General features: G+C 53.3%; 1 non-coding gene across 1 annotated transcript; it reads left to right on the top strand.

Annotated features, from left to right (window-relative positions):
* Nucleotides 1-10,786: 10,786 nt before the first annotated feature.
* Nucleotides 10,787-10,905, top strand: LOC112350667. The gene has a single exon (XR_002993844.1). It is a non-coding gene; the product is annotated as a 5S ribosomal RNA (ribosomal RNA).
* Nucleotides 10,906-14,045: the final 3,140 nt, after the last annotated feature.

The raw sequence follows: 14,045 nt of genomic DNA, 5'->3' as shown, positions 1-14,045 counted from the left end.
CATATTTCGAGCTTGGTGTCATGGTAGTAAATGTAGTGTTGCCAACTCATATTTCGGCTAAAGTTGGATGTTTTTGAGTTGTTTTTTTTCGTAGTAATTATATCGCCACGTGTTATTCCACGTGCTCTAAAGATGGCACACGGGCTCAATGTATGGAACGCAACACTATGCCATGTGCAAGTGTAGGGTTTAGGGTTTAGGGTAGGGTAGGGTTTGCCACGTGGCATACATTTTGAGCAATTTATATGCCATGAGCTATACCTTTTAGAAGGTGGCATTCAGACGGATGGTTTGGATGAGGTGGCATGCCACGTGGCATACTTTTATGTACTTATAGCATGCCACGTGGCAAACCCTTGGAGAGGTGGCATCTTGGAGGTTGCATGCCACGTGGTAAACCCTTGGAGAGTTGGTACCTATGGATGCCACGTGGCAAACCCTTGGAGAGGTGGCATCTTGGAGGTTGCATGCCACGTGACAAACCCTTAGAGAGGTGGTACCTATGGATGCCACGTGGCAAACCCTTGGAAAGGTGGCATCTTGGAGGTTGCATGCCACGTGACAAACCCTTGGAGAGGTGGTACCTATGGATGCCACGTGGCAAACCCTTGGAAAGGTGGCATCTTGGAGGTTGCATGTCACGTGACAAACCCTTGGAGAGGTGGCACCTTTGAGGTTGTATGCCACGTGACATGACATTGGAAGGTACCTCTTCTGCACTTGTATGCCATGTGGCATACCTCAGGCCCTGGATATGTCGGGCCCCGGACATGTCGGGCCCCAGATATGTCGGGCACCCGATATGTCCGGCCCCAGATATATCGGGCCCCGGACATGTCGGGCACCCAGACATATCCGGGCCCCGACATATCCGGCCCCGGACATGTCGGGCCCCGGATATGTCGGGCACCCGATATGTCGGGCCCCAGAGATGTCGGGCCCCGGACATGTCGGGCCACGGACATGTCCGGGCCCCAGATATATCGGGCCCCGGACATGTCGGGCACCCAATACGTCGGGCCCCGGACATGTCCGGGCCCCGATATCTCCGGCCCCGAACATGTCGGGCACCCGATATGTCGGGCCCCCGGACATGTCTGGCCCCGGACATATCGGGCACCCAGACATGTCCGGGCCCCGATATATCGGGCCCCGGACATGTCGGGCACCCGATATGTCGGGCCCCGAACATGTCGGGCACCCGATATGCCGGGCCCCAGATGTGTCTGGCCCTGGATATATCCGAGTTTTATTTTGACACGTGGCATGGCCTTTGGTTTGATCTCATAGAGTTTTATGGTTTTCAATGTGTGCCACATTGACACATGGCATGCACTTTGGTTTGTGCTCAGAGTTTTATAGTTTTCAATGTGTGCCACATTGACACGTGGCATGTGCTTTGGTGAGTTTTATGGTTTTCAATGTGTGTCACATTGACACGTGGCATGCCCTTTGGCTTGTTCTCATAGTTAGAGTTTAGCGTTGTAGCGCACGTGGTTTTGACCCTTTATCCTATGGTGATTTACCATAGGATAACACCACGAAGCGGAACCTAAACCCTCTTTGTGCCACGTGACAGATGCCACGTGTCACATGCCACGTGTCCATGGGCTGGAAGTCAGGCTTGAGCACGTACTCGGGCTTTTGCTCGGGCTCGCGTTTGGACTTGGCTCCTGCTCACGCTCAAGCTTGAACTCGGACTGGGACAAATAGCCAAAAGCTGTTGTCCCAGAAAGAGGAGGGACTTTCTTACCTGTAGGATGATGGGTGGGGAGTGGAGGCTCTCGGGCAGCTGGGGTTGAACTGCGGCTGCCCAGCTCTGCTTCCCATACAAACGAGAGTTGGCTCGCTTGCCAGGGTCATGTCGTGGCGCTTCGATGGCTCCCCTTGTGTGCCTCACCTTGTGGGCTTCCCGTGCCCACCGGCCGAAGGAAACGGTGCTCAGCTGCTCTGGTGGCAAGCACGTGCAGCATCCGTCCAGGTGTTACCCGATCGGCGATCCAGACGCGGAACTCCCGACGTGGAATGCCTGGGCAGTGTCGCATGTGTGAGTGCTTGTGGCCTTTGGCCGGTGGCGTGGGGGGGGCCTCCCCAGTATTGATGGGGGGTGGGGTTGTGCAAGGGTTCTCAGCTGCGGAGAGCCTCGGCGTGGCTTCCCTGGCACCCACTCCAGCGTTTGGCAGAGTCGTGCTGTGCGGTCCATGGGCATGGCCTTGGGACCACATCCGCACGCCTGTCGGGCGAGGGGGAGGGAGGCAGCAGTGTGGTCCTCCGGGCTTCCAAGGGAGGCGAGCCTCGGGGGCGGCACGGCTGCTTGGCAAGGGCCAGCGTCACGCGGCGGGAAAGGGGAGGGGCCCCCACCTGCCGTGCGACGGAGGGAGGAAGGGGGTGTAAGCGACTAAATTTTCCATTCTACTTTAGTCACTTAACCACACCTCCGACCACTTGGAGGAGTCTCATTCACAACCTCCATCAGTCCAATTCAGGACTTGGGACTTGCTAGCCCCAAGAATGGCATCCATGCCACTCCACACTTGCACCTGGTCCAAGTGCTCCACGTGTCCGGTCCTGAGACCGACACCCAAAGGTACCACTGACATCTCGGCCCGTTACGCTAAGGCCATGCCCATTCACCTTGCTGCACTAGTGGTTCAACACCACTTGCATCACCACCTTGTCTCTCCAAGACTGGGCCATGTGTCCACGAGTGGTCATCCTAGATCCACTCCTTAGCATCCTTAGGATGCCCACAGACCTGGGGAATTGCCTTCCCCAAAGTCCCTTTGTCAGTTCCTACCAAGTCCCTTTCTGCCCCTGGCCGTGTTTGCCAACACTGCCACTGGGTTGAGGCCCACAGGCCCGACCACTAAGTCCCACGGTCCTCTGGGACTTCCTCACCACATGACTGTGTCCTTGGTCACTACCCCAGAGGACTGCTCCTCTTCCTTTCCACAGTCTGGGCCTTTGGGACAACATTTCGGAACACCGTGGCCTTACGCGAGCCACCTGGGTACTCTCCCCACCTATCGCCTTTAGGTGCTCTAGCCATGGGCTTAGAGCGGGTTCCGTTGAGCCACACCAGGTATCCAAGTAGGTAGTGCCACCCACACTTGGACTGGGAGCATCGGCCAGTCGATCTCCCGGGGGAACTAGAGCCGGCTCTTGAACACTTCACCAAGCTACCCCGCTTGTCGGTCCGTGTTCACTCTAGTCTTGGACTTCCCAGTGGGCAGCTCATCACCCAACACTGGGTCCGGCCTTCCTGGGCCAAACTGGCCTTTCCTGGCCAAACTGGCTCCACTGCAGTCCTCCCCCCTACTATACTTTTGGGGCTCACCAAACCCCCCAGGGTCTGGGAGACGAACGCTTTCGGCTTTCACCCTCTCAGGCTCCGGACTCGGACTCGGACTCGGACTCGGACTCGGACTCGGACTCGGACTCGGATTCGGACTCGGACTCGGGCTCGGGCTCGGTCTCGGCCTCGGCTTCGGTCTCGGTCCCGATCTCGGTCTCGGTCTCGGTCTCGGTCTCGGTCCCGGTCTCGGTCCCGGTCTCGGTCTCGACTTCGGACTCCATCTCGGACTCCATCTCGGACTCCATCTCGGACTCCATCTCGGACTCCATCTCGGGTCCATCTCGGGTCCATCTCGGACTCCATCTCGGACTCCATCTCGGGTCCATCTCGGACTCCATCTCGGACTCCATCTCGGGTCCATCTCGGACTCCACTTCGGACTCCAACTCGGGTCCATCTCGGGTCCACCTCGGACTCCATCTCGGACTCCACTTCGGACTCCAACTCGGGTCCATCTCGGGTCCACCTCGGACTCCACTTCGGACTCCAACTCGGGTCCATCTCGGGTCCACCTCGGACTCCACTTCGGACTCCAACTCGGGTCCATCTCGGGTCCACCTCGGACTCCACTTCGGACTCCAACTCGGGTCCATCTCGGACTCCACTTCGGACTCCAACTCGAGTCCATCTCGGACTCCACTTTGGACTCCCACTCGAGTCCATCTCGGACACTCCCTCGTATCATGTGTTGGTCCTTTTGGGTCCCTTTTTGGAGCCTCGCCTTTTGCTCGCTTCGTGCTCGTTCCTCGAGCACTTCGTTGGGAGTTCCACTCCCACTCTTGACTTTTCAAGTCGGAGCTTTTGGTCCAAATGTGTTACGCTCGTTTGGCTCTCGCTTCGGCCACTACCATGTGGCGCCCTTCCGGCTCCACTTTGGGGCCTAGGGATTTTGTGTCTCACAACTCCACCACCCATAGATGAAGTTCGATGTCCTCATCGAACGGTAAACCATTTTGTAAAGTAACACTCGTATGTGTTACCATTTCCATCCTTGGCACCTAGCCAATATTTGTCAATGGTTTGACATTGAAGGCTCACCATGCCTTTTGCATATGCCTCAATGGTTTGACACCAAAGGCTCACCATGCCTTGCCTATCCTCTAAGGAGGGTAGTCTCCCCAACTTAGAGACTGATTGGACCACATGGAGTGGTTCTCTCCTTTTATTGGTTTAGTTCTCGCTAAACCTCTTAGAGACCCTTCTCTAAGTCAATCCCACTACTCCTTCTCGAGTAGTCTCAATTTCCATCGATATAACCTTTGCACTTTGGAACTTTGAATTTTGACTTCTTGGAGTCAATTTCCTAGGTGTCTCCGACACCTTGCCTTGCACCTTTTGTGCAACTCCACTTCCCATCCTAGGAAGTTCTCTACTCGAGGGCACCATCATCCTCTCTTCTATTTCGTGCCAAAGTTCTAGTTATCATACTTTGTGCTAGGGCTGTTCATCGCCCTATCATTTGGCTACCTTACCGCTCCCTCCCTTGGAGCTTCCACTTTCGCCAAATCGGAGCAATTCGGAATCCCTCCTTGGAAACACACTTCCTTTCCCGCAACTTGTTAGCGTCCAACACATTAGTGTTCCTCGCCTAACTTTGTCGCTTGGATTCCTTCCAAGGGATTCCACGGCCCTATCTTGGCCACTCATCTTTTGCTCCTATCCGTTGATTGTTGCACCAAGCAACATCAAATCTCTACCTCCCTCCTTGAGGTATTGTTTCGGTTCCATAGCAAAGACTCTTCTTTGCCAAGTCCGGAGGATGTTCACCCCTAGTACGTCTCTTTAGCATCTTCTGCTATGGGCTCTATCCACGGCCCAACTTCGTGACCCTCCCATGGGTCTTTTATAGAGACTACTTTCCTCGGACTCACTATGCCATCGCACGGACATAGTTTATTTCCCTTAGGTGCTCTTCCCACTTGGTTATCACGACCAAGCCACACCACCTTAAACAGTTCAATTTCAATATTTTGAACCAGGAACTTCATTCCTTAGCCAACCAAGGACCTTGTCCTTTTCTGGCCATAAGATCACCTAGTGATCTCACCTTGGCACCTTAACAGAGTTGCCAAGAGGTACTTGGTCTTCTAGACCTCCAAATTGTTGACTATAACCCCGGGGGCATCCCCCACACTTGGCGGTGCACCCAAGCTAGCCCTTACGGCCAAGGGTTCATAGCAACTGAGATTAGGTGTCCCCATCTCACTCACCACGACCTTGGTGCCACTTGCACCAAAGTGTTCAAGTTAGATATGCTGAGCTTTCACACTAAGCAATCTAACCGTGCATCACGACTCCGAGGCATCCCTCGCTTGGCGGTGTGCCCAAACCAGTCTCCCCACTGAGAGTCCATGACCACCGAAATATGAGTGTCCTCATATTCCAAACCATCACCACGCCCTAGTGATTTGGGACTCGAACCCAAGCACTAGAGGGTCGGGACTCGAACCCAACCTCCGTATATGCATCTACGGACGGCATCACACAAGATGCCTGGCGTGACTCCCCACGCCGGTGCACCAACCTATTTTTAAAGCGCGCTACTGATCACAGCTTAGGAACCTAGTTCCTCCACACTGCCAAGTCCTCTCACTTGACATGTCTGTGATCATGCATGGACTCCTCCATGCTCGGCCCCATGGCCCACCCTTTTTGAAGTTATCACCTTCAACTAGGGTCTTTGTTCCCCCGACGTGCCAATCTCACTTGGCAAGTTCTCCGACCATTGTAACATGGTTCCTGCATAAGCGTGAAAGTCCTTGACCATCGACTTTCGTTCAAAGCCCTCTCTTTGAACACTCGGGAACTACTTCCCTAACCTTGATAACCTTGCCTCATGGCAAGCTTCAAGTCCACGCTTCTGCTGCGCCACTCTGATTTCGCGCGTTCCATGAACCATTTACACTTGGCCTTTCTAGGTACTACGCTACCTAGAATCGTCTTTGGGAACCTTGAAGGAACTCTATCCCTCAGCTTGCTAAGGCCTCCCTTTTTGCAAGCCTTCCAAATGCCATATAGTCTAACATGGACAATTCCATATTTTAGACTCTCCATGGCATCACGGTTGCTAGCGGCAACACCCTTGAGCCCCCACTTGATTTTCCACTCCCAGCTGGCATAACCAACCTTGGTTATGCCCTTTGATTTCTATGGTTCAGTTCTATCCCAACATTACTTGCCTTTGGCTTCACACCTTTCCTTCGGTCATTCTCCTCCAGACCAGGAGGATAGCTTTGCACTTTCTATCATGCCTTAGCAAGTATTTTTAGGGATGAACCTACCCAATAGCCCAGGGAGTGGTTCCTCAATCCGGGTATGCTCAGCTTATAATCCCACACACTGGGGTCACCTTGTTGCTTATGGGCCTTTACATGCCCATCACTAGCCTTGCCAAAATTCCATTTTTGGCTTTGTCCAACTTGGGTAGACAGTCCTCTCCTATCTCCGCAACCTTGGACATTTGGATAGCACCTTCTATCCATCATTCGCTAGGGACTTAGTCCCTTGGGCTTTATCCATTGCCCTCGCGACATCAAACACCACCTTCTGGTGTTCTAGAGTGTTCGGGTGTCCCAATGATGGCTTTCTTGACAATGAGTATTTCCTTTTATGACATTGACTTACTATATCGCAACATAAGCAACTTATCCCCCGTAAGGGTATATCCGACTTCCCTATACTAGAAGTCTTGGGTAGCTACCTTCTACCCGTTTAACCAGTTATTTTGCACCTCTTGCTTAGTTGCCTCATAGTTGTCAAGTCCTACAACTCATTGCTTGGTGCTTTCACACCTCCATCACTATCTGGGTCACCACACTCCAACTGCATGCTCTGCAGCTTAGGCTATGCCATTCCCATTTCCATTGGGATTCCTTTGGCAAGGGGTTCTCATGAACCCACCAACATAGCCTCAAGGTATCACACCTTGGCACATTTGGTGTCTCCACACCATCGGCTCCACGAGCCTACCTCTATGACATTTCCCTTCGTGTCTAAGTCTTTGCCAAGACCAACACCGCTCTTTCTCATGCCAACCATCTGTTAGCACTACCCCATAGAGGTCACACACAACTTTATGTCAAAGTTGTTTTCTTCTAGGAACACCTTTCCTATAACTTTAGCATGGCACATTTTGCCATCGATGAGATACTCTCTGTTCTCATCCTTGGATCCTATGATCCCCCCCCATCCTTTGTGGGGTACAACGCACCTCAGTCCAAATGCTTCATTCAGTCCTTTTTAGGACCATCCCTTGACTCTACTTGAGTCGTCTAGCAGTTTTGGACTTGGTTAATCCACCGACCCGTAAGGTCCTACTTGTGAGGCACTAGCTCACTGGAATACACATCTTGCATTCCGGTCCTACTCAAAAGGACTATTTTCACAAGTGTTACTCCGACACTTGATTTTGTTCTTTGGGGGCAACCTTTGCCCCTTAGGACTACTTGTCCATGTGATGAGAATACCAACTCATCCACTTAATACACCCCCAACTCCTTGGGTTGTTCCAGCATTTATTAGAGGTAGCCCCGGCTACCATTTCAAGGACTTGAGTCCTCTTCCGTATTTGACCTTCCACGGTCATTACCTTTGGTCTCACATTCATGAGCACCAACCTCAACTATATGAGGATAATCTTGTGACTCCTTTATTGTTTTGGAGTCTCTATCTTTCCCGTGATCCCAACTTTAGTTGTTTACCACAACAACCTAAGCCAATTTGCTGAGACAAATGCTCATCCGGATCACATCCTCAACTCAATGAGGAAAACCTTGCACTGTTCCCAAGATCCCAAAGTCGTTCCATTATTGGCCCTTTTCTATCCACCACCTCGTCTACAAGTTCACACATGAACTGTAATGGAGAGCCATGTCTTCCCGACTTGCTACTCCTCAAGGATAGGCCCACTCCTCGGACCTTCCGATGCCAACACTAGTGGTGATATACTTGAGCACCAATAAAAGTCGGACTAAGGAACAGCTCTGATACCAAATTGTAAGGGACTAAATTTTCCATTTTACTTTAGTCACTTAACCACATGTCTGACCACTTGGAGGAGTCTCATTCACAACCTCCATCAGTCCAATTCAGGACTTGGGACTTGCTAGCCCCAAGAATGGCATCCATGCCACTCCACACTTGCACCTGGTCCAAGTGCTCCACGTGTCCGGTCCTGAGACCGACACCCAAAGGTACCACTGACATCTCGGCCCGTTACGCTAAGGCCATGCCCATTCACCTTGCTGCACTAGTGGTTCAACACCACTTGCATCACCACCTTGTCTCTCCAAGACTGGGCCATGTGTCCACGAGTGGTCATCCTAGATCCACTCCTTAGCATCCTTAGGATGCCCACAGACCTGGGGAATTGCCTTCCCCAAAGTCCCTTTGTCAGTTCCTACCAAGTCCCTTTCTGCCCCTGGCCGTGTTTGCCAACACTGCCACTGGGTTGAGGCCCACAGGCCCGACCACTAAGTCCCACGGTCCTCTGGGACTTCCTCACCACATGACTGTGTCCTTGGTCACTACCCCAGAGGACTGCTCCTCTTCCTTTCCACAGTCTGGGCCTTTGGGACAACATTTCGGAACACCGTGGCCTTACGCGAGCCACCTGGGTACTCTCCCCACCTATCGCCTTTAGGTGCTCTAGCCATGGGCTTAGAGCGGGTTCCGTTGAGCCACACCAGGTATCCAAGTAGGTAGTGCCACCCACACTTGGACTGGGAGCATCGGCCAGTCGATCTCCCGGGGGAACTAGAGCCGGCTCTTGAACACTTCACCAAGCTACCCCGCTTGTCGGTCCGTGTTCACTCTAGTCTTGGACTTCCCAGTGGGCAGCTCATCACCCAACACTGGGTCCGGCCTTCCTGGGCCAAACTGGCCTTTCCTGGCCAAACTGGCTCCACTGCAGTCCTCCCCCTACTATACTTTTGGGGCTCACCAAACCCCCCAGGGTCTGGGAGACGAACGCTTTGGGCTTTCACCCTCTCAGGCTCCGGACTCGGACTCGGACTCGGACTCGGACTCGGACTCGGACTCGGACTCGGACTCGGATTCGGACTCGGACTCGGGCTCGGGCTCGGTCTCGGCCTCGGCTTCGGTCTCGGTCCCGATCTCGGTCTCGGTCTCGGTCTCGGTCCCGGTCTCGGTCCCGGTCTCGGTCTCGACTTCGGACTCCATCTCGGACTCCATCTCGGACTCCATCTCGGACTCCATCTCGGACTCCATCTCGGGTCCATCTCGGGTCCATCTCGGACTCCATCTCGGACTCCATCTCGGGTCCATCTCGGACTCCATCTCGGACTCCATCTCGGGTCCATCTCGGACTCCACTTCGGACTCCAACTCGGGTCCATCTCGGGTCCACCTCGGACTCCACTTCGGACTCCAACTCGGGTCCATCTCGGGTCCACCTCGGACTCCACTTCGGACTCCAACTCGGGTCCATCTCGGGTCCACCTCGGACTCCACTTCGGACTCCAACTCGGGTCCATCTCGGGTCCACCTCGGACTCCACTTCGGACTCCAACTCGGGTCCATCTCGGACTCCACTTCGGACTCCAACTCGAGTCCATCTCGGACTCCACTTTGGACTCCCACTCGAGTCCATCTCGGACACTCCCTCGTATCATGTGTTGGTCCTTTTGGGTCCCTTTTTGGAGCCTCGCCTTTTGCTCGCTTCGTGCTCGTTCCTCGAGCACTTCGTTGGGAGTTCCACTCCCACTCTTGACTTTTCAAGTCGGAGCTTTTGGTCCAAATGTGTTACGCTCGTTTGGCTCTCGCTTCGGCCACTACCATGTGGCGCCCTTCCGGCTCCACTTTGGGGCCTAGGGATTTTGTGTCTCACAGGGGGGAGGACTCTCCCGGGCCCGAAGCGCACGGAGAAGGCGCAGGCTGAGCTTCAGCCTGCGCGTGCGTGAGGGAGGGGGGGAAGGCCCTGCCCGCCTGCCACGTGGCACGGAAAAGGGGGGGAGGGGGAAAAAAAAGTGGCCCGGAATGTCTGGGGCCCAAAACGCGCGATTTTTCGCGAAAAGTTGGAAAGGTACCACGTGTTCCGCGGGCTTTTTTTGGGGCCCGAAACGCGTGATTTTTCACGAAAAGTCGGGGAGGTACCCCACATTTCGCGGGGCGCGTTTTGGGGCCCAAAACGCGCGATTTTTTGCGAGAAGTTGCAAGGGTACCACGTGTTCTGCGGGCTTTTTTTGGGGCCCAAAACACGCGATTTTTCACGAAAAGTCGGGGAGGTACCCCACATTTTGCAGCGCGCGTTTTGGGCCCCAAAACGCGGTCTTCGTGAATTGTTGGGGAGGTACCACATGTCCCGCGGGCGTGCTTTTTGGCGCCCAGAAAGAACACGGGATTGTGGAGGTACGCTGCAGCTTTGGATCAAGCTGCCCCACACTATAAGAGTAGGGGGAGTGTGAAATATTTCAGAGTGGGTTCAAACCGTGACTATGGCACTGGATCCCATCAGACCTCCAAAGTTAAGCGTCCCTGGGCTTGAATAGTACTGGGCTGGGTGACCACCCGGGAAGTCCAAGTGACCCCCTCTTTTTGTTTTTTTCCTTACAAGTCATTTATTTTTGTAAGATCACTGTTTTAATATATAAACTTTGAGTATTTTTCCATAGCATATAAGTGTATGGTCCTTAAATACTACTTACAATTGTCAATGTAAGGTGTGTTTGCCAAATTGTGTCATTAGTTAGTTATTAACTAGGATATAAGTCACAAAGAATGTGTTGTGACTGTCACCACGTGGCATGGCAAGCAAGTCCAAACATATGTATTTCACATGGCATACAAGGACGCTTGTCGCGCATGTGACTTCGGGTATCGAAAGTTACCTGTCGACTAGTCCTTACGGACACTCTTACCTTACTGCCACGATGGCAGGAGGTCGGTATTGCTGGACCCTTTATCAGTCCCTCTTGTGCTAGTGGAGTTAACTGGGCATTTCGAGTGTACTTAGACCGGACGAGCATAAGGACGGAATTCCTACGTGTTATTAGCTAAGCATACTTAGCCCGGTAAGGAGTTCCCGTCTCGTTTTGTCTTGCACTGGCTAGTGACAAGAACCCTCGCGTATTGAGATTGGTCCCTCAATATCGCTACATGATAGCTTACCGTGTCTGCCAAACACCCTCGCTATCATGCCCTTTGTGTTAGTCTCATTTCGGTCCCAAATGCTATTTATGGAAAGTGTCCAGATTTGCTCATTTGGCATATCTACGGAATGTAGAGATCGGCCTGAACACAATGGTGTTTGTCCCATGTCCAAATTCGCAATCTAAGGACATTCCATATTTAGTAAGTTTCGAGCTTGTCCCAGAGACTAACTCCTGATACTAAGGGAGGCTTGGGGTGAAAGCCCAAAGCGTGTGTTCCTCAAGGGGGGGGGGGGCTGTGGGGGGTTCCAAATGTATAGTAGGGATAGTGGGTAGGTCGGGCATGGCCGACCAACCTGAGGCATAGTCTAGCTCCCGCTTGCGTGCCTGTCCTTGTTCTGCGTCCGGCTTGGGTCTAAGCCCAAGTTCCATTCCATGCTAGCTGGTGGAGTACCCATATCCTCACATTAGGCCACCGGTATGCCGAAATAGCGCCAGACTCCGTTTGGCTCCGTTTTGCGTGCTGGTCCTGGCATTGGTATGCTGGTTGCTCCAGGACTGTTCCAAGTCGCTCCGGGCTCCTGTCCCTTCGCTCCTTGGGCTATATGCTCGGGAGTTGCTCCGTGGTCCGGTTCCACCACTCCTTGGCGTCACGCTTGGGAGTTTGGCACCGTTCCTTCGTTCAGTGGCCCAAGGCCCTGAACCTTGGGTTCCTAAGGATACGTGGCATGGACACGTGGCATGTGACACGTGGCATCTGTCACGTGGCACAAAGAGGGTTTAGGTTCCGCTTCGTGGTGTTATCCTATGGTAAATCACCATAGGATAAAGGGTCAAAACCACGTGCGCTACATTTGGTATCAGAGAATGAGTCTCAACGAGTACTATTCAATGAGATTGGGCAACTAGTCTTGTTGCATACGCAGAGATGAAAACGATGATCCGAGTGGGTACACGTTTGGGTGCAAAGGCTTCGCAATTGGTTCCTTGGGATAGTGTAAGGAACCGACTCCCCGAGATGTCGTAGGCTAAAGGATCCCCAAAAGCTTGACCGAAGTGACAAAGAGTTCATCGGATGGGACCAAGTCGAGGATCGAGTCCAAGACCGACTCTAGGACCGAGTTCGAGATAGAGTCCGGAATCGAATCCGAGACCGACTCGGGGACCGAGTTCGAGTCCGAGTTCGAGACCGAGTTCGAGACGGAGTCCGGATCCGAAATCGGGTCCGAGACCGAGTCCGAGGTCGAGTCCGAGGTCGGGTCCGAGATCGGGTCCGAGATCGAGTCCGTGATCGAGTCCGAACCCGAATCCGAAGTCGGATCCGAAATCGGGTCCGAGATCGAGCCAGAGACTAAGTCCAAATACTAATACGGGTCAAGGGGTGAAAGCCCAAAGCGTGCGTCTCCCAGGGGGGGGGGGGCTGCAGGGGGTTCCAAAAGTATAGTAGGGATAGTGAGGTCCAGGAACCAGTTTAGAAGGGACTCTCCAGTTGGGCTTCCAAACCGACTTGAGGTTGGGACTGGGACCGAGGGGCCTTGGGTGGGAGTGAGCATGGACTTGGCTGGTGCCGGAGGGGCCATCCAAGGAAGTGCTCAAGAGCAGCTCCCACTCCCGAAAGGGAAACCGATTGCGGTGCTCCCGGCTCAGGTGGAGTGGTGCCCCACTTGAGTACCTTGTGGCTCATTGGTCCTCGCCCTTCCGGGGGCTTGGGCCTTTCCTTCGGGATGGAAGAGGGGGGGTAGAGGTACCCATACCGGGCCGTTAGGCCACGGTGTTTCGCCCCGACGTCCCGAAGCAAGTGCTGCACCCAAGGCTTGGGATTTAGAGGGTCCCATGATCAAGCCTTGTGATACCTTGGGGTGTTAGGAATCTGGAGGCTTGGTGTGCTTGGCTGCTTGTGCCTGCGGGGAGTGTAGCCGAACCTTAAGTCCAGTCTAACCCGGGGAGGGGGATTGGGAAAGATTTGGGAATCCGTAGATGGATGGCTAACACTCCGTTGCTCGTGCAGTAAGTAGTTGAAACCAAGTAGGAGCTGGCACCATAGGCGAGAACCTTGGCGAGGGAACTTAGCACAAGCCAAGGCGGAGTTGGTCGGATAGGCGAGGTAAGCTGGCAAATTGGAAAGGAAAAATTTGTGGCTTACAGATAGGTTTTGGGTTACCTTGTTGTACCTTATGATGTGAGCTTGCGCTTGGGCTCATAGGATGGTTTGGAGATGTTCCATTTGCACGAGTTTGAGCTTGGGCTCGTGAGTGAGGCACATTAGCAACTCGAGGTTACACTTTGAGTTGGCAGGATTAATGTTAGCCTATCATTGGTTCCATAAGTTGTTCTAGTGGTTCCGTGAGTTGTTCCTTGTACCATGGGTGAAAAGCAAACCTCCCTGGGTTTGCTGTGAGTGGCAAATAGGCTGGTCCATAGCTGTTTAGCACGGCACTAGTGGATCCTTCCTAGGCATGATTATGATTGGATCAATCAAGACTATAGGGAATAGTCTATTGGTTCAAGTAATCATTGCCATGCTCTCTTATAAACTTTTCTTCGATTGAACTGAAGGCAGTGCAAAAGCAAGTTTGAGGTTTGG

Source organism: Selaginella moellendorffii, unplaced genomic scaffold (assembly GCF_000143415.4).
Source record: "Selaginella moellendorffii unplaced genomic scaffold, v1.0 SELMOscaffold_52, whole genome shotgun sequence".
Taxonomy (NCBI): Eukaryota; Viridiplantae; Streptophyta; class Lycopodiopsida; order Selaginellales; family Selaginellaceae; genus Selaginella; species Selaginella moellendorffii.
The sequence above is the reverse complement of the archived record's forward strand: the minus strand, read 5'-3'. Positions and strand labels throughout refer to the sequence as shown.